The following is a 21,457-nucleotide window of genomic DNA, read 5'->3' on the forward strand; positions in this document are numbered from 1 at the left end:
GAAAATGAGAGAGAGAGAGTTAGTTAGGTGGTTTTGAAAAAGATAAGAAACAAACAAAAAGTTAGTTAGTTTAGTTGAAACAAATTTTGAAAAGATAAGAAGTTAGGAGGTTAGAAAAGATATTTTGAAATCAATTTTGAAAAAGATAAGATAAGAAGATATTTTTGAAAAGATATGATTGAAATTAGTTTTTGAAAAAAGATTTGATTTTTTAAAATCACAATCAATGACTTGATTCACAAGAAATCACAAGATATGATTCTAGAACTCAAAGTTTGAATCTTTCTTAACAAGCAAGTAACAAACTTGAAATTTTTGAATCAAAACATTAATTGTTATTGTTATTTTCGAAAATTTGATATAAAAATAAGAAAAATATTTTTAGAATTTTCGAAAATAACTAAGAAATTTGAAAAAGATTTGATTTTTGAAAAAGATTTTGAAAAAGATAAGATTTTCAAATTGAAAATTTGATTTGACTCATAAGAAACAACTTGATTTTAAAATTTTTTGAAAAAGTCAACTCAAATTTTCGAATTTGATGAGAGAAAAAGGGAAAGATATTTTTTTTATTTTTGAATTTTTATGATGCAAGAGAAAAACACTAAAAAGATGCAATGCATAAAATTTTTAGATCAAAACATGTGATGCATGCAAGAATGCTATGAATGTCAAGATGAACACCAAGAACACTATGAATGTCAAGATGAACATCATAGACACAATTTTGAAAAATTTTTAATGCAAAGAAAACATGCAAGACACCAAACTTAGAAATCTTTCATGTTTAGACTCTAAGAAACGAAAAATGCACATGAAAAACAACTTAAAGATACAAAACAAGAAAACATCAAGATCAAACAAGAAGACTTACCAAGAACAACTTGAAGATCATGAAGAACACTATGAATGCATGAATTTTCGAAAAATGCAAGATGCATATGCAATTGACACCAAACTTATGATATGACTCAAGACTCAAACAAGAAACACAAAAAATATTTTTGATTTTTTTGATTTTCTATTTTTTTTGGATTTTTTTTCGAAAATTATATGAAAAAGAAGAAAAAAAATAAGGATTCCAAAATTTTTAACATGAATTCCAGGAATCTTGCATTCTTAGTCTAAAGCTTCAGTCCAGGAATTAGACATGGCTCACTAGCCAGCCAAGCTTTCAATGAAAGCTCCGGTCCAAAACACTAGACATGGCCAATGGCCAGCCAAGCTTTAGCATGTAAATCAGGAACAATAGCAGGTGGATTAACAACAACTAGCTTGCTCTTGATAACAAATTGCTGCCTCAGTCCAAATAAATTTAGACAAGGCTTTACAGCCAGCCAGGCTTCACACGCTTCATGAAACACTAGAATTCATTCTTAAAAATTTTGAATAAATTTTTTTTTTTGAAAATATTTTTATTTTTTTCGAAAACAGATGAGAAAATTTTTGAAAGATTTTTGAAAAATTTTTGAAAAGAAAACAAAAAGAAAATTACCTAATCTGAGCAACAAGATAAACCGTCAGTTGTCTAAACTCGAACAATCCCCGGCAACGGCGCCAAAAACTTGGTGCACGAAATTGTGATGTCCAGGCTCAAACAATCCCTGGCAACGTGAGCAACTTGGTACGCGCAATCGTGATTACACTTTGATTATGTAAAATTCATGGCTCTTTCTTTCCCTGGCAATGGCGCCAAGAACATGGTGCCAACACCATGGTTCACAACTTCGATACAACTAACCAGCAAGTGCACTGGGTCGTCCAAGTAATACCTTACGTGAATAAGGGTCGAATCCCACGGAGATTGTTGGTATGAAGCAAGCTATGGTCACCTTGCAAATCTCAGTTAGGCAAATATAAATTGATAATGGTGTTTTTGAATAATAATTAATAGAATAGGGATAGAAATACTTATGTAATTCATTGGTAGGAATTTCAGATAAGCGAATGGAGATGCTTTCGTTCCTCTAAACCTCTGCTTTCCTGCTATCTTCACCCAATCAGTCTTACTCCTTTCCATGGCTGGCTTTATGCAAGGGCATCACCGTTGTCAGTGGCTACATCCCCTCCTCTCAGTGAAAAATATGCTCACATGCTCTGTCACAGCACGGCTAATCATCTGTCGGTTCTCGATCATGCTGGAATAGGATTCACCCTCCTTTTGCGTCTGTCACTAACGCCCAGCACTCGCGAGTTTGAAGCTCGTCACAGTCATTCAATCACTGAATCCTACTCGGAATACCACAGACAAGGTTTATACTTTCCGGATTCTCTTGAATGCCGCCATCATTCTAGCTTTCGCCACGAAGATTCTGGTTAGGAGATCTAAGAGATACTCATTCAAGCTTATTTCATGTAGAACGGAAGTGTTTGTCAGGCACGTGTTCATAGGGGAGAATGGTGATGAGCGTCACACATAATCATCACCTTCATCACGTTCTTGGGTGCGAATGGATATCTTAAAAGTGAAATAAGATGAATTGAATAAAAAACAGAAGTACTTTGCATTAATCTTTGAGGAACAGCAGAGCTCCACACCTTAATCTATGGAATGTAGAAACTCTGCCGTTGAAAATACATAAGTGAAAGGTCCAGGCATGGCCGAGATGGCCAGCCCCCTAAAACGTGATCAATAGTCTCCTAAGATAAACAATAGATTAAAACTGAGACCAAAGATACCTAATACAATAGTAAAAGGTCCTATTTATAATAAACTAGTCACTAGGGTTTACATGAGTAAGTAATTGATGCATAAATCCACTTCCGGGGCCCACTTGGTGTGTGTTTGGGCTGAGCTTGAGTGTTGCACGTGCAGAGGCCATTTGTGGAGTTGAACGCCAGGTTTTGATCCATTTCTGGCGTTCAACTCTGGTTTTGGATCCTTTTCTGGCGCTGGACGCCAGATTTGGGCAGAGAGCTGGCGTTGAACGCCAGTTTACGTCGTCTATTCTTGGCCAAAGTATGGACTATTATATATTGCTGGAAATCCCTAGATGTCTACTTTCCAACGCAATTGGAAGCGCGCCATTTCGAGTTCTGTAGCTCCAGAAAATCCACTTTGAGTGCAGGGAGGTCAGAATCCAACAGCATCAGCAGTCCTTCTTCAACCTCTGACTCTGATTTCTGCTCAAGTCCCTCAATTTCAGCCAGAAAATACCTGAAATCACAGAAAAACACACAAACTCATAGTAAAGTCCAGAAATGTGAATTTAACATAAAAACTAATGAAAACATCCCTAAAAGTAACTAGATTCTACTAAAAACATACTAAAAACAATGCCAAAAAGCGTATAAATTATCCGCTCATCAAATCTTCAAGAGCTTGCTTCACATTGTGAGGCTCCATTTGGGACAAGAAAGCAAGATTGCTTTCTTCGGTTCACTTTTTGGTTGAGGATCTTGTTGTTACACCTTGTGAGGGATCACCAATTATAAAGTCATGAGGATAACCCTTCATGGACTTCCATTCTCTTGGTTTCCGGAGTGAGGTTGTGTTTTGATGAGCTTCAGAGGGTTGTTCAGTTCCAGATTCTCTTACTGGCTCAAGAGACAAAACAGAAATGTCTCCTCCATCTTGATGAGACAAATTTGGGCGGACAGATTCTTCATTTGGGACAGATTTGAGATTTTCTTCACTGGCTTCCTTGTTGACAGTATCTTCACAATCTGTATCATCTTTTATCACAACACTGGGAATTGTATTAGAATCACAAAAAGATACGTGTATGGATTCCTCTATGGTTCTATGTTCTTTGAGGTAAATTCTATAAGCCTTACTAGTGGTGGAGTATCCAACAAACATTTCCTCATATGATTTTGGATCAAATTTACCAAGATTTTCTTTATTGTTAAGTACAAAGAATTTGCATCCAAACACATGAAAATACTTAAGATTAGGAGGGGTTCCTTTCCAAAGCTCATAAGGAGTTTTTCTTTAACCCTTTTCTAATGATAGTCCTATTCAAAATATAACATGCTGTATTTACAACTTCATCCCATAGAAATTTTGGAACCTCATTTTCACATAACATAACCCTAGTCATTTCTTGAAGGCTTCTATTCCTTCTCTCAACCACCCCATTTTGTTGAGGGGTTTTAGGGCATGAAAAGTTATGAGCAATTCCAAAATCATCACAGAATTTTTCAAAATCTTGATTTTCGAATTCTTTTCAGTGATCACTTCTTAAGCGAGCTATTTTCAAATCCTTTTCATTTTGAATTCTTTTGCAAAGGGTTGAGAAGGCATTAAAAGCATCATTCTTTTGAGCAAGAAAAAGTACCCAACCAAATCTAGAGTAATCATCCACCACCACCAAACCATAATGTTTACCTCCTAAACTTTGAATTCTTGTTGGACCAAAAAGATCAATGTGTAACATCTCTAATGGCCTGTTGGTTGAAATTCCATCTTTTGGTTTAAAAGAGGATTTTACTTGTTTGTCTAATTGGCAAGCATCACAAGTAAGATCCTTATCAAATTTAATATTTGGAATTCCTCTAACCAAGTTTTTCTTGACTAGCTTAGAAATTTGGTACATGCTAACATGACCCAATTTCTTATGCCAAAGCCATTTTTCAGATTCAAGGGAGGAAAAACATGTCACGTTTTGACCTTTCAAGTCCTCAAGAGTCAATCCATACACATTATTGCACCTTTTATCCTCAAACAAAATATCCCCAGATTTTTCACAAATAACTAAGCACACCAGTTTTCTAAAAATAACTTCATATCTAAGATCACACAATTGGCTAACACTTAGTAAATTGTGTTTCAAACCATCAACAAGAAGAACATTATTTATAAAAGAAGAGAAACTTTTACCAACTTTTTCAATGGCCACTATTTTTCCTTTAGCATCATCACCGAAAGTGATAAACTCTCCATCATACTCATCAAGCTTAATGAAGAAGGTTGCCTTTCCGATCATATGCCTAGAGCATCCGCTGTCCATGTACCACATATTGTCCTTCCGCTTGGATGCTAGGCATACCTACAAAATGAGCTCAAGTGACCTTAGGTATCCAAATCTTCTTGGATCCTTTCACGTTAAACCATCTTCTATGTCCCAATCCATTGTAGTCAAAAACAACTTTGCAAACTTTGTTACCAATCATTCTTTCACCAAAGAAACATTGAATGGGAAAATGGCCATTCCGGTTGCATAGTCTAAAAAATCTTGGAGTTGCTGTTTTGCTAAAGCTTGTTGGGTTTTGAAACCTTGTATCATTAGAAGATGAAGCCACGTTTTCAAAAGAAGGTTTTTGAACAGATTTGAAAGTTTTGTGAAAACCCAGACCAGCTTTATCATAAAGAGGTTTTTGACTAGCCAAGATTTGATTTAGATTTTCAGAACTGTGAGCGAACTTGGCTAAGTCTTCTTTAAGCCTTTTGACCTCTTTAAGCAACTCTTCATTTTCTTTAAAACAGTTTACATATGCAACAACAGAATGATGGCTTTCACAGCTTTTAAGTTGGGCTTTTAACTGCTTGTTTTCTTCAACAAGTTCAACAGCAGTTTCAGCCTCCCTTAATTTATCTTTGAGAAAACCATTTTCAGCTTTAAGAATGGTGATTTGTGATTCAAGATCTTGGTTATCAAGCAAGAAGCATCTAATTTTTTTCAGAAAGGTGGTCTATCATAAGATGAAGATCTTCAGTGTCAGGGTTATGAAAGACTACCTGTTCAACGTGATCTGCCATGAGACATGGTTGGGACTTGGTTTCTGATTCTTCATCATCTTCTGAGTCGTTTTCCAAGTCCTCCCAAGAAGCCATCATTACCTTTTTCTTTCCCTTCTTTGGCTTCTCCTCCTTCTTCAACTTAGGGCAATCGGATTTGAAATGCCCAGTCTCTTTGCAGTTGTAGCATGTCACCTTGCTGAAATCTTTCTTTTGTTTTCTTGAGCTGCTTCCCTTGCTTCTTTTCTTGAGCTTCACCATTTTCCTGAATTTTTTGGCAAACAACACAAATTCATTTTCAGAGGAATTATCACTGGATTCATCATTGATGAACGGATAATTTATACGCTTTTTGGCATTATTTTTAGTATGTTTTTAGTAGGATCTAGTTACTTTTAGGGATGTTTTTATTAGTTTTTATGTTAAATTCACATTTCTGGACTTCACTATGAGTTTGTGTATTTTTCTGTGATTTCAAGTATTTTCTGGCTGAAATTGAGGGACTTGAGCAAAAATCAGATTCAGAGGTTGAAGAAGGACTGCTGATGCTGTTGGATTCTGACCTCCCTGCACTCAAAGTGGATTTTCTGGAGCTACAGAACTCAAAATGGTGCGCTTCTAATTGCCTTGGAAAGTAGACATCCAGGGCTTTCCAGCAATATATAATAGTCCATACTTTGGCCGAGTTTAGACGATGCAAAAGAGCATTGAACACCAGTTCTACGCTGCAGTCTAGAGTTAAACGCCAGAAACACATCACGAACCAGAGTTGAACACCAAAAACACGTTACAACTTGGCGTTCAACTCCAAAAGAAGCCTCTGCACGTGTAGACTTCAAGCTCAGCCCAAGCACACACCAAGTGGGCCCCGGAAGTAGATTTCTGCATCAATTACTTACTTCTATAAACCCTAGTAGCTAGTTTAGTATAAATAGAACTTTTTACTATTGTATTTATATCATCTTTGATCAGTTTTATGCTATCCTAGATCACGTTAGGGGGTTAGCCATTCGGCCATGCCTGGACCTTCATCACTTATGTATTTTCAACGGTAGAGTTTCTACACTCCATAGATTAAGGTGTGGAGCTCTGCTGTTCCTCATGAATTAATGCAAAGTACTACTGTTTTTCTATTCAATTCAACTTATTCCGCTTCTAAGATATTCATTCGTGCCTCAACATGAATGTGATGAACGTGACAATCATCATCATTCCCTACGAACGCGTGCCTGACAACCACTTCCGTTCTACCTCAGATTGAATGAGTATCTCGTGGATCTCTTAATCAGAATCCTCGTGGTATAAGTTAGAACCCATGGATGGCCATTCCTGAGATCCGGAAAGTCTAAACCTTGTCTGTGGTATTCCGAGTAGGATTTGGGAAGGGATGGCTATGACAAACTTCAAACTCGCGAGTGCTGGGTGTAGTGACAGACGCAAAAAGAGGGTGAATCCTATTCCAGTATGATCGAGAACCTCCAGATGATTAGCCATGCAGCGACAGCGCATCGGACCATTTTCACAGAGAGGACGGGATATAGCCATTGACAACGGTGATGCCCTACACAAAGCTTGCCATTGAAGGGAGTAGGAAGGATTGGATGAAGACAGCAGGAAAGCAGAGGTCTAGAGGAACGAAAGCATCTCTATACGCTTATCTGAAACTCTAACCAATGATTTACATAAGTATCTCTATCTTTATTTTCTGTTTATTTATTATTATTATTCGAAAACTCCATAACCATTTGATATCCGCCTGACTGAGATTTACAAGATGACCATAGCTTGCTTCATACCAACAATCTCCGTGGGATCGACCCTTACTCACGTAAGGTTTATTACTTGGACGACCCAGTGCACTTACTGGTCAGCTACACAGAGTTGTGACAAATTATGAATTAAGATTAGAGCACCAAGTTTTTGGAGCCATTACCGGGGATTGTTCGAGTAACAATTTCGCCCAGGGATCACAATTTTGCGTAAGTTTTTGGCGCCGTTGCCGGAGATTGTTTAAGTTTGGACAACTGACGGTTCATCTTGTTGCTCAGATTAGGTAATTTTCCTTTCAAAAATTTCAAAAATATATTTTTTTCTTTTTTTCTATTTTCGAAAAAAAATAAATATTTTCAAAATTCTATTTTCCTTTAGAATTTTTTAAGAATGAATTCTAGTGTTTCATGAAGCATGTTGAAGCCTGGCTAGCTGTTAAGCCATGTCTAAATTCTTTTGGACTGAGGCTTCCACCTGTTAGAAGAAAACTTATATGCCTGATTTGAATCCTGCTGAAGCTTGGCTGGCCATTGGCCATGTCTAGTGTTTTGGACCGGAGCTTTCATTGAAAGCTTGGCTGGCTAGTGAGCCATGTCTAATTCCTGGACTGGATCTTTAGACTAACATGGCAAGATTCCTGGAATTCATATTAAAAATTTTGGAATCCTTATTTTTCTTTTTCAAATAATCTTCGAAAAAAAAACCAAAAAAAAATTAGAAAATCATAAAATCAAAAATATTTTTGTGTTTCTTGTTTGAGTCTTGAGTCAATTTTAAGTTTAGTGTCAATTGCATGTTTTAAAATTTGCATAAAATTTTCGAAAAATTCATGCATTCATAGTGTTCTTCATGATCTTCAAGTTGTTCTTGGTAAGTCTTCTTGTTTGATCTTGATGTTTTCTTGTTTTGTATCCTTTGTTGTTTTTCATATGCATTCTTGCAACCATAGAGTCTAAACATGAAAGATTTCTAAGTTTGGTATCTTGCATGTGTTCTTTGCATATAAAAATTTTCAAAAATAAGTTCTTGGTGTTCATCTTGACATTCAAAGTGTTCTTGGTGTTCATCTTGACATTCATAGCATTCTTGCATGCATTCATTGTTTTGATCTAAAATCTCCATGCATTGAGCATTTTTAGTGTTTTTCTCTTTCATCATTAAAAATTCAAAAATCAAAAAAATATATCTTTCCCTCTTTTCTCTCATGAAATTCGAAAATTTGAGTTGACTTTTTCAAAAATTTTTAAAAATCTAGTTGTTTTCTTATGAGTCAAATCAAATTTTCAATTTAAAAATCCTATCTTTTTCAAAAATCAAATCTTTTTCATTTCTCTTTCATGATTTTCGAAAATATCAATTTAATTTTCAAAATCTTTTTCCTCTTTTACACCATAATTTTCGAAAATCCTATTAACAATAAATGTGATTGATTCAAAAATTTTTAAGTTTGTTACTTGCCTAGTAAGAAAGGTTCAATCTTTAAATTCTAAAATCAAATCTTTTCGTTTCTTGTTAGTCAAGTAATCAACTTTAATTTTTCAAAATCTAATCTTTTTAAATTTCTTTTCAAATCTTTTTCAAAAATAAGTTTCAATCACATCTTTTTCAAAATCAATTTCAAAATCTTTTCTAACTTCTTATCTTTTCAAATTTGATTTTCAAATCTTTTTCAATTAACCACTTGACTTTTTGTTTGCTTCTTATCTTTTTCAAAACCACCTAACCAATTTTCCCTCTCTAATTTTCGAAAATTATCTCCCTCCTTTTTCAAAATTCTTTTAATTAACTAATTGTTTCAAATTTTTTTTCTTTAATTTTCGAAAATCACTAACTCTTTTTCAAAAATTATTTTTGAAAACTTCTCTCTCTCATCTTCTTCTATTTATTTATTTACTAACACTTCTCTTCATCTCATATCTCTGCTCCTATCATCACCTTTGTGTTTGGATTATCCATTCTTCTTCACTCTTATTCCCTTTCTTCTTCTCTTCTTTACATTACATTCTTTTCTTCTTCTACTCACACAAAGGAATCTCTATACTGTGACATAGAGAATTCCATATTTTCTTTGTTATTCCCTTCTTTGTCATATGAGCAGGAGCAAGGACAAGAATATTCTTGTTGAAGCAGATCCTGAACCTGAAAGGACTTTAAAAAGAAAACTAAGAGAAGCTAAAATATAACAATCCAGAGACAACCTTACAGGAAGTTTCGAACAGGAAGAGGAGATGGCAGCCGAAAATAATAATAATGCAAGAAGGATGCTTGGTGACTTTACTGCACCAATTTCCAATTTACATGGAAGAAGCATCTCCATCCCTACCATTGGAGCAAACAACTTTGAGCTGAAACCTCAATTAGTTTCTTTGATGCAGCAGAACTGCAAGTTTCATGGACTTCCATCTGAAGATCCTTTTCAGTTCTTAACTGAATTCTTGCAGATATGTGATACTGTTAAGACTAATGGAGTAGATCCTGAAGTCTACAGGCTCATGCTTTTCCCGTTTGCTGTGAGAGACAGGGCTAGAGTATGGTTGGACTCTCAACCTAAAGATAGCCTGAACTCTTGGGATAAGCTGGTCACGGCCTTCTTAGCTAAGTACTTTCCTCCTCAAAAGCTTAGTAAGCTTAGAGTGGATGTTCAAACCTTCAGACAAAAGGAAGGTGAATCCCTCTATGAAGCTTGGGAGAGATACAAGAAACTGACCAAAAAGTGTCCTTCTGACATGCTTTCAGAATGGACCATCCTGGATATATTCTATGATGGTTTGTCTGAGTTATCAAAGATGTCACTGGACCACTCTGCAGGTGGATCCATTCACCTAAAGAAAATGCCTGCAGAAGCTCAAGAACTCATTGACATGGTTGCTAATAACCAGTTCATGTACACTTCTGAAAGGAATCCTGTGAATAATGGGACGCCTATAAGGAAGGGAGTTCTTGAAATTGATGCTCTGAATGCCATATTGACTCAGAACAAACTATTGATTCAATAAGTCAATATGATTTCTCAGAGTCTGAATGGAATGCAAGCTGCATCCAACAGTACTCAAGAGGCATCTTCTGAAGAAGAAGCTTATGATCCTGAGAACCCTGCAATAGCAGAGGTAAATTATCTAGGTGAACCTTATGGAAACACCTATAACCCCTCATGGAGAAATCACCCAAATTTCTCATGGAAGGATCAACAAAAGCCTCAACAAGGCTTTAATAATGGTGGAAGAAATAGGTTTAACAATAGTAAACCTTTTCCATCATCCACTCAGCAACAGACAGAGAATTCTGAGCAGAATCCATCTAGCTTAGCAAATTTAGTCTCTGATCTATCTAAGGCCACTCTGAGTTTCATGAATGAAACAAGGTCCTCCATTAGAAATTTGGAGGCACAAGTGGGCCAGCTGAGTAAGAAGATCACTGAAACCCCCCTAGTACTCTCCCAAGCAATACAGAAGAGAATCCAAAGAGAGAGTGCAAGGCCATTGATATACCCATCATGGCCGAATCCAAGGAAGAAGGGGAGGACGTGAATCCCAAGGAGGAAGACCTTCTGGGACGTCCAGTGATCAACAAGGAGTTTCCCTTTGAGAAACCAAAGGACTCTGAGGCTCAACTAGAGACTATAGAGATTCCATTGAACCTCCTTATGCCCTTCATGAGCTCTGATGAATATTTTTCTTCTGAAGAGAATGACGATGTTACTGAAGAGCAAGTTGCCAAGTTCCTTGGTGCAATCATGAAGCTGAATGCCAATTTATTCGGTAATGAGACTTGGGGAGATGAACCTCCCCTGTTCACAAATGAACTAAATGCATTTGATCAACTGAGATTGCCTCAGAAGAAACAGGATCCTGAAAAGTTCCTAATACCTTGTACCATAGGCACCATGACCTTTGAGAAGGCTCTATGTGACCTTGGGTCAGGGATAAACCTCATGCCACTCTCTGTAATGGAGAAACTGGGAATCTTTGAGGTGCAAGCTGCTAGAATCTCATTGGAGATGGCAGACAATTCCAGAAAACAGGCTTATGGACAAGTAGAGGACATGTTAGTAAAGGTTGAAGGCCTTTACATCCCTGCTGATTTCATAATCCTAGACACTGGGAAGGATGAGGATGAATCCATCATCCTTGGAAGACCCTTCCTAGCCACAGCAAGAGCTGTGATTGATGTGGACAGAGGAGAATTGATCCTTCAACTAAATGAGGACAACCTTGTGTTTAAAACTCAAGGATCTCCTTCTGTAACAATGGAGAGGAAGCATGAAAAGCTTCTCTCAGTACAGAGTCAACTAAAGCCCCCACAGTCAAACTCTAAGTTTGGTGTTGGGAGGCCTTAGCCAAACTCTAAGTTTTGTGTTGAACTCCCATACCCAAACTCTAAGTTTGGTTTTGGGAGTCTATAAAATTGACCTGATCACCTTGTGGCTCTGTGAGAGCCCAATGTCAAGCTATTGATATTAAAGAAGCGCTTGTTGGGAGGCAACCCAATTTTTATTTAATTATCTTTTTTATTAGTTATATGTCTTCATAGGTTCATGATCATGTGGAGTCACAAAAACAACTGCAAAAATTGAAGAAAAATCAAAAACAGCATTAAAAACAGCACACCCTAGAGGAGGAGTTCACTGGCGTTCAAACACCAGTAAGAAGCATCTGACTGGCGTTCAACGCCAGAACAGAGCATGAATCTGGCGTTGAACGCCAGAAACAAGCAGCATCCTGGCGTTCAGACGCCAGAAATGCACACTGAGGAAAGCTGGCGCTGGACGCCAGAAACAAGCACAGAACTGGCGTTCAACGCCAGAAACATGCTGCATCTGGGCGTTGAACGCCCAGAACAAGCATCAATTCGGCGTTTAAACGCCAGAATTGCATGCAAAGGCATTTTACATGCCTAATTGGTGCAGGGATGCAAATCCTTGACACCTCAAGATCTGTGGACCCCACAGGATCCCCACCTACCACCACTCATTCTCTTCCCTCTTCTTATTCATCCTCTCCTCCCAATAAACACTCTTCCCCAAAACTCTTCACCAATCAACTCAATCTCTCTTCCCTATTACCCCTTCACCACTCACATCCATCCACTCTTCCCCATAAACCTACCTCATAAACTCCACCTACCTTCAAAATTCAAAATCAATTTCCCACCCAAAACCACCCCATATGGCCGAACCTTACCCCCTCCCTTCCCTATATAAACCCCTCCATTCTTCTTCATTTTCACACAACACAACCCTCTCTTCCCCTTCTTGGCCGAATACACCTCTCCCTCCTCTCATCCTTATTTTCTTCTTCTTCTCCATCTATTCTTTCTTTTCTTGCTCGAGGGCGAGCAATATTCTAAGTTTGGTGTGGTAAAAGCATAAGCTTTTTATTTTTCCATTACCATTGATGGCACCTAAGACCGGAGAATCCTCTAGAAAAGGGAAAGGAAAGACAAAAGCTTCCACCTCCGAGTCATGGGAGATGGAAAGATTCATCTCAAAAGCTCATCAAGACCACTTCTATGATGTTGTGGCCAAGAAGAAGGTGATCCCCGAGGTCCCTTTCAAGCTCAAGAGAAATGAGTATCCGGAGATCCGACATGAAATCCAAAGAAGAGGTTGGGAAGTTCTAACAAACCCCATCCAACAAGTCGGCATCCTAATGGTTCAAGAGTTCTATGCCAATGCATGGATCACTAAGAACCATGATCAAAGTAAGAACCCGAATCCAAAGAATTATATTACAATGGTTCGGGAAAAATACTTAGATTTTAGTCCGGAAAATGTGAGGTTGGCGTTTAACTTGCCCATGATGCAAGGAGATGCACGCCCCTACACTAGAAGGGTCAACTTTAATCAAAGGTTGGACCAAGTCCTTATGGACATATGTGTGGAAGGAGCTCAGTGGAAAATAGACTCTGGCAAGCCGGTTCAATTAAGAAGACTGGACCTCAAGCCTGTAGCTAGAGGATGGTTGGAGTTCATCCAACGCTCCATCATCCCCACTAGCAACTGATCTGAAGTTACTGTGGATCGGGCCATCATGATTCATAGCATCATGATTGGAGAGGAAGTAGAAGTTCATGAAGTCATCTCCCTTGAACTCTACAAAATAGCCGAAAAGCCTTCTCCCTTGGCAAGGCTAGCTTTTCCTCATCTTATTTTCCATCTATGTTGCTCACCTGGAGCTTCCATAGAAGGAGACATTCCCATTGAGGAAGAGAAGCCCATCACTAAGAAAAGGATGGAGCAAACAAGAGAGCCCACTCATGGAGCTCAAGAAACACATGAGGAAGCTCACCATCAAGAAATCCCTGAGATACCTCAAGGGATGCACTTTCCTCCACAGAATTTTTAGGAGCAAATCAACACCTCCCTAGGAGAATTAAGTTCCAACATGGGACAATTAAGGGTGGAACATCAAGAGCACTCCATCATCCTTCATGAAATTAGAGAAGATCAAAGAGCAATGAGGGAGGAGCAACAAAGACAAGGAAGAGACATAGAAGAGCTCAAGGACATCATTGGTTCCGCAAGAAGGAAACGCCACCATCACTAAGGTGGACTCATTCCTTGTTCTTAAATTCTCTGTCTTTCATTTTCTTTATGTTAAGTGCTTATCCATGTTTGTGTCTTATTACATGATCATTAGTATTTAGTAGCTATGTCTTAAAGTTATGAATGTCCTATGAATCCATCACCTCTCTTAAATGAAAAATGTTTTAATTCAAAAGAACAAGAAGTACATGAGTTTCGAATTTATCCTTGAACTTAGTTTAATTATATTGATGTGGTGACAATACTTTTTGTTTTCTGAATGAATGCTTGAACAGTGCATATGTCTTTTGAAGTTGTTGTTTAAGAATGTTAAATATGTTAGCTCTTGAAAGAATGATGAACAGGAGACATGTTATTTGATAATCTGAAAAATCATAAAAATGATTCTTGAAGCAAGAAAAAGCAGCAAAGAACAAAGCTTGCAGAAAAAAAAAATAGCGAAAAAAATGGAAAAAAAAAAAGAAAAAGCAAGCAGAAAAAGCCAATAACCCTTAAAACCAAAAGGCAAGGGTAAATAAAAAGGATCCCAAGGCTTTGAGCATTAGTGGATAGGAGGGCCTAAAGGAATAAAATCCTGGCCTAAGCGGCTAAACCAAGCTGTCCCTAACCATGTGCTTGTGGCGTGAAGGTGTCAAGTGAAAACTTGAGACTGAGCGGTTAAAGTCAAGGTCCAAAGCAAAAATAAGAGTGTGCTTAAGAACCATGGACACCTCTAATTGGGGACTTTAGCAAAGCTGAGTCACAATCTGAAAAGGTTCACCCAGTTATGTGTCTGTGGCATTTATGTATCCGGTGGTAATACTGGAAAACAAAGTGCTTAGGGCCACGACCAAGACTCATAAAGTAGCTGTGTTCAAGAATCAACATACTGAACTAGGAGAATCAATAACACTATCTGAACTCTGAGTTCCTATAGATGCCAATCATTCTGAACTTCAATGGATAAAGTGAGATGCCAAAACTATTCAAGAGGCAAAAAGCTACAAGTCCAGCTCATCTGATTGGAGCTATGTTTCATTGATAGTTTGAAATTTATAGTATATTCTCTTCTTTTTATCCTATTTGATTTTCAGTTGCTTGGGGACAAGCAACAATTTAAGTTTGGTGTTGTGATGAGCAGATAATTTATACGCTTTTTGGCATTGTTTTTAGTATGTTTTTAGTAGGATCTAGTTACTTTTAGGGATTTTTTATTAGTTTTTATGTTAAATTCACATTTCTGGACTTCACTATGAGTTTGTGTATTTTTCTGTGATTTCAGGTATTTTCTGGCTGAAATTGAGGGACTTGAGCAAAAATCAGATTCAGAGGTTGAAGAAGGACTGCTGATGGTGTTGGATTCTGACCTCCCTGCACTCAAAGTGGATTTTCTGGAGCTACAGAACTCAAAATGGCGCGCTTCTAATTGCGTTGGAAAGTAGATATCCAGGGCTTTCTAGCAATATATAATAGTCAATACTTTGGCCGAGTTTAGATGACGCAAAAGGGCGTTGAACGCCAGTTCTACGCTGCAGTCTGGAGTTAAACGCCAGAAACACGTCACGAACCAGAGTTGAACGCCAAAAACACGTTACAACTTGGCGTTCAACTCCAAAAGAAGCCTCTGCACGTGTAGACTTCAAGCTCAGCCCAAGCACACACCAAGTGGGCCCCGAAAGTGGATTTCTGCATCAATTACTTACTTCTGTAAACCCTAGTAGCTAGTTTAGTATAAATAGAACTTTTTACTATTGTATTTATATCATCTTTGATCAGTTTTATGCTATCCTAGATCACATTAGGGGGCTGGCCATTCGGCCATGCCTGGACCTTCATCACTTATGTATTTTCAACGGTAGAGTTTCTACACTCCATAGATAAAGGTGTGGAGCTCTGCTGTTCCTCATGAATTAATGCAAAGTACTACTGTTTTTCTATTCAATTCAACTTATTCCGCTTCTAAGATATTCATTCACGCCTCAACATGAATGTGATGAACGTGACAATCATCATCATTCCCTACGAACGCGTGCCTGACAACCACTTCCATTCTACCTCAGATTGAATGAGTATCTCTTGGATCTCTTAATCAGAATCCTCGTGGTATAAGTTAGAACCCATGGATGGCCATTCCTGAGATCCGGAAAGTCTAAACCTTGTCTGTGGTATTCCGAGTAGAATCTGGGAAGGGATGGCTGTGACGAACTTCAAACTCGCGAGTGCTGGGCGTAGTGACAGACGCAAAAGGAGGGTGAATCCTATTCCAGTATGATCGAGAACCTCCAGATGATTAGCCATGCAGTGACAGCGCATCGGACCATTTTCACAGAGAGGACGGGATGTAGCCATTGACAACGGTGATGCCCTACACAAAGCTTGCCGTGGAAGGGAGTAGGAAGGATTGGATGAAGACAGCAGGAAAGCAGAGGTCCAGAGGAACGAAAGCATCTCTATACGCTTATCTGAAATTCTAACCAATGATTTACATAAGTATCTCTATCTTTATTTTCTGTTTATTTATTATTATTATTCGAAAACTCCATAACCATTTGATATCCGCCTGACTGAGATTTACAAGATGACCATAGCTTGCTTCATACCAACAATCTCCGTGGGATCGACCCTTACTCACGTAAGGTTTATTACTTGGACGACCCAGTGCACTTACTGGTCAGCTACACGGAGTTGTGACAAATTATGAATTAAGAATAGAGCACCAAGTTTTTGGAGTCATTACCGGGGATTGTTCGAGTAACAATTTCGCCCAGGGATCACAATTTCGCGTACCAATCATCCAGGGGGTTAGTAACAGATGTAAGAGCTATTCCTTTCTTTTTTGAATCCTTTTTTCAAATAAGTGTTTTCGAAAGCAAGTAAATTTCCTCTCAAGTCATCATATATCATGGAATCAAGACCACTACTCTCAGATATGATTAATGCCTTAGTTTCCTACTCTTTTGTAAGACATCTCAAAACTCTCCTCACATGCACATATTCAGGATACTTGATTCCCATAGCATCCAAGCCAACAATGATGAGCTGAATCTTTCAAACATTTCATCTATTGATTCTCCTTCCTTCATTGAGAACATTTCATATTCTCTGTTCAGCATGTCTATCCTGGTCTTCTTTACTATGGTGGTTCCTTCATGAGTGACTTGAAGTTTGTCTCAGATTTTCTTTGCCGTTGTGCATCGTGAAACCCGTCAGTATTCCTCGAAGCTGATTGCACAGTTGAGCAAGTTGATAGCCTTGGTATTGAGCTCCACCTTCTTTCTGTCTTCTTCGGTCTAACTGGCTTCTGCTTTAAGAGAGACCACTCCTTCTGCACTTGTGGTGGTTGGAAATTGCGGACCCTCCAGGATGATCTTCCAGAGTCTGTAATCTACTGCTTGCAAAAAAATCTTCATTCTCTCCTTCCAATAGGTGTAGTTCTTCCGATTGAAAAGAGGAGGTCTGTTGCTTGACTGTCCTTCTGTCAGATTGTAGGACACCAAATTTGATCCACTGTTCTCTGCCATCTGGATCTTTTCTCCAAGCTGCAAAGCTTGATCTCTTTGAGACCAAGCTCTGATACCAATTGATGGTTTATCAGTGGCTAAGAGAAGGAAGGTTGAATCTTAGCCCCTTTTTCGCTTAATTACACTTGCTGTCCTTTTATAACACTTGAGGAGATATTTCTTGTTTTTGTCTCGTGCCTAGTCAAGAGATATGTTTTGGTTTTGTCTCCTATACAGCAGAATCAGAAATGGAGTAGAAGAGAGAGAAAATCACACAAAGATGTATCCTGGTTCAGCTGCTAAGTGCAATGTAGCCTACATCCAGTCTCCATCACAACAATGATGGAATTTCACTATAATCATGATTACATACACCAATTCTCCCTAGGAATTACCCTTCCTATCCGGGACAAGTCTAGAATCTAACCCCAATCCTGAACTTGACTTGGTAACCCACTAAGCTTTCAACTGCTAAGTGCTAACCCAACTTGCAAGGGGATTCCCACAGAATCATGAAACACAACACAGATGTACAAAGGACCTCTAAGGACATCTATGGCTTTTTCTTTTAATTTTGTGCACTCTGCCTTTTTTCGCTCTATGGCTTTTTCTTACAAACCTCACTGTTTACCTTTTTTCATGAGACTCAAGACAGACAAAATTAAACAGAAAAATACAAAATGAAGAACATTGAAGGAGAAGAACTTCTGTTAGCTGGGGTAGCTATAGGAACACTGTGCTTTCACTCTTTTCCTTGCTTCAAGCCCTGGCTGTTCTCCCTTATTTATAGAAGGGGAAACCTCCAAGGTTGAAACTCTTGAACCGAGTTAAACTTCTTCTTCTTCATGCAAAAATCGGTTCGGCCAGAGAGAGAGGAGAGGGAACCGAATGTAAAGCCCAACATGCAATTACCTCTGTGTCTTCCCTTGTCACCAATCTTCATCAATCCCGACCTTCCATCTTGACTTGCACTCCAAGAAGGATTCTTGGCCCTTGATGAGTCCTTGATGATGACAGCTCCATCTGCTCTAACTTCTGCCTCTTCCTCCACGTAGCTACAGTAGCTACCTCCTGTGGTGGTTGATCAAAAGTAGAGACGAGCCATGCCTCCAAGGATCTTCTTCCTCTTACCGAAGTGGATCTTCTCCATTTTCGGGTATGGAGAGCTTGAGACTAGGGGTGGCAATGGGGCGGGTAGGGGCGGGTTTTTGCTCTACTCGACCCCGCCCCGTCCTACAAAAAACCCGCATCAAACCCGCCCCTCCCTACCCACGGGTAGTAAAATGTTAAACCCTAAACCACCCCTGCGGGTACCCGCCCCGCCCCTATAATTATTAAATCCAACAAATAAAATTAAATTTTAAAAATTATATAACCACCATTTACATACATAATATAAATTAAAGTAAAAATTTATATATGATATAATATTATTAATCATTTTACTAATTATATATATATATATATATATATATATATATATATATATATATATATATATATATATATATATATATATATATATATACCAGGGCGGGTAGGGGCGGGTTTAACCTAAACCCGACCCCGCCCAAAAACCCGCCCTGCTAAAACCCGCCCCGGTGCGGGGACGGGTAATTACCCGCCCCGAGCGGGTAGGGGCGGGGTGGGTACCCGCGGGTTCGGGTAGTATTGCCACCCCTATTTGAGACTTCTTCCCCACATCTTACCTTTTGTGGTAAAGATCTTAGCCACTCCATACCTCATATTTTCTTTTTCTTGTCGCCATCATCACAATGGCTTCATGCTTGCTTCTAGCTTCTTCTTTTTGCTTCTGATAACTTGCCTTAGCTTCCATTTTCTTCTCTGACTGTGAGGTGACCGAATGCTAAGAGAGAGAAGAGAGAGAAGAGTGAAGAAGGCTTCCAAATGAAATAAAGAAGGAAATTAAAATCAATTCCATTCAATTAAAAACCCACTTCCCTTTCTTTCCTACCTTGTAACGTGTAGCACACATTTAATTACCATCAAATCACTTTTGCGTTTTCTCTCTCATGTTACCAAGGCAATTAAGACTATTTCATAAAGATTTGAATTCCAACTAAAGAGAGAGAGAGGTAACCGAATAAAGCATGCAGATTTCCCTCCTTCTTTCTTTTCAATTCGGGCCAATCCTTTTGGTCTTTTACCAAAGAAATAATTTGGGCCTGCTTCTCAATTATCTGGCCCATATTACTCAATAATAATTCATCCAATATTTTTAACATTTACTATATAAGGCTGAACTTCTTCAACATATTGGGCTTGCTATTTTTCGGCCCAGAAACAAAATCTACACAACAAAATTATTAATTAACACATGTGAATTGAAGTTCAAATTAATAATTTTGTAATTAATTATTTTAATAATGTTTGATCATCATCAATTTAATTTTGGAGTTTTTCAAACTCATCATTTTATTATTCAAATTTCAAAGTAGACTAGATATATTTATTTTAATGCTTTTATTTAACATTTATACCAAAAAATATATTATAAATTCATAACACATCCAAAATAACATAATAGTATACAAAATATTTTATATATACATCCAAAATTTATTTAAACCTTTGGTGTTATATTATTTTTCTTAATATAATGTAAAAGATTTAGCACGTTATATATTACTTAATCCTATAAAAAGTTTTTATTTTTACTTATGTAAATGATAGTTGTAAAAAAATATTTAAGAATACTATACTAAATCATGACGACACATCCAAAATACATAATAGAACATAAAATATTTTTAAACACATTCGAAACTTGTTCAAATTTATTTGAAAAAATTACCGTTACCTAACAATTAGGATTCGATATAATTATAATACATCGTCAAACCTTAACATCAACGCATCTAAAATATCCTCATAATATATAAAATATTTTCTAAACACATTCAAAACTCATTGCTATAGGTTCTATTATCAAACATTTATTTTTATACATCCAAAATAATAAGATAGTATACAAAAAATTTTTAAACACATCTAAAACTCAAACAAACTCATCCACTTATAAAAATTACCTAATAATTATATCAACAAAAAAAATAGAATTGAAAAAGTCATATATACTAGATTTAGAACTAAAAAAATTGATTTTGATAGTATTATTTTATTTTTAATATTATTAAAATTTAATTTTAGTTTGTTATTTTTGTTTTATTAGACTTAAATTTAAATTTAAATTTCTAACTTCAAGAAGATATGATTTTGAATTTTAAATATATAAGAAAGAAGATTTAACACATAATATTTAAAAATAATAATTATAATTATTTTAGAGTAATACTCTAAATAGGTCCTCAAAGATTTAGCGGTCTGACAGATTTGTGCCCCAAAAAAATTAACTAGGTCCCGAGTCTCCAAGATTATTAGATATATGTTATATAGGTCCCCAAACCAAGTTGAACCGGTTAACATAACACTCTCTCTCCTACGTGAGGTTGTAGGTGTGACGTGTCAGGTAAAGCAACACGTGTCGTGCTCAGGACACATTAATCCCTGGACACGTGGCTAAAACGTCGTCGGTTTGGAACAACACCAAATGACGTCGTTTGGAGGGGACAGATTCGTCCCCACCTTTGTTCCTTGGTTCTGAAACTTCGACATTCTAAAGTCAAATAGGTCCCCTAAAATTTTTGTTATAAGTAAAAAAAGTTCCTGAATTTATAGTATATATATCAAATTGGTCCCCTCGAATTAAGCAACTAGAACCATAATTAGAATCAGCTCATGATGAAATTATCCAAAGTATGTCATAGTCTGCAGTCCCAAGCACATGAAATGACAGATCTCAAGTATAATTACAGTCAAACAATTAAAATTCGTCAGTATCCTTATTTATCATTTTGTTCTTTTGCAGAACTTTGATGTCTTTATCTTCATGAATTGGGTGAATACAGATTTTAAGTTAGCATGCAGAAGCAGAATCATACTAATACATTGCCTTGTGGTCAT

At 37.4% G+C, this 21,457-nt stretch overlaps 1 non-coding gene across 1 annotated transcript; it reads right to left on the minus strand.

Annotated features, from left to right (window-relative positions):
• Positions 1-10,074: 10,074 nt before the first annotated feature.
• Positions 10,075-10,182, minus strand: LOC112767500 (small nucleolar RNA R71). Its single transcript, XR_003184942.1, has one exon. It is a non-coding gene; the product is annotated as a small nucleolar RNA R71 (small nucleolar RNA).
• Positions 10,183-21,457: the final 11,275 nt, after the last annotated feature.

Source organism: Arachis hypogaea, chromosome 17 (assembly GCF_003086295.3).
Source record: "Arachis hypogaea cultivar Tifrunner chromosome 17, arahy.Tifrunner.gnm2.J5K5, whole genome shotgun sequence".
Lineage (NCBI taxonomy): Eukaryota > Viridiplantae > Streptophyta > Magnoliopsida > Fabales > Fabaceae > Arachis > Arachis hypogaea.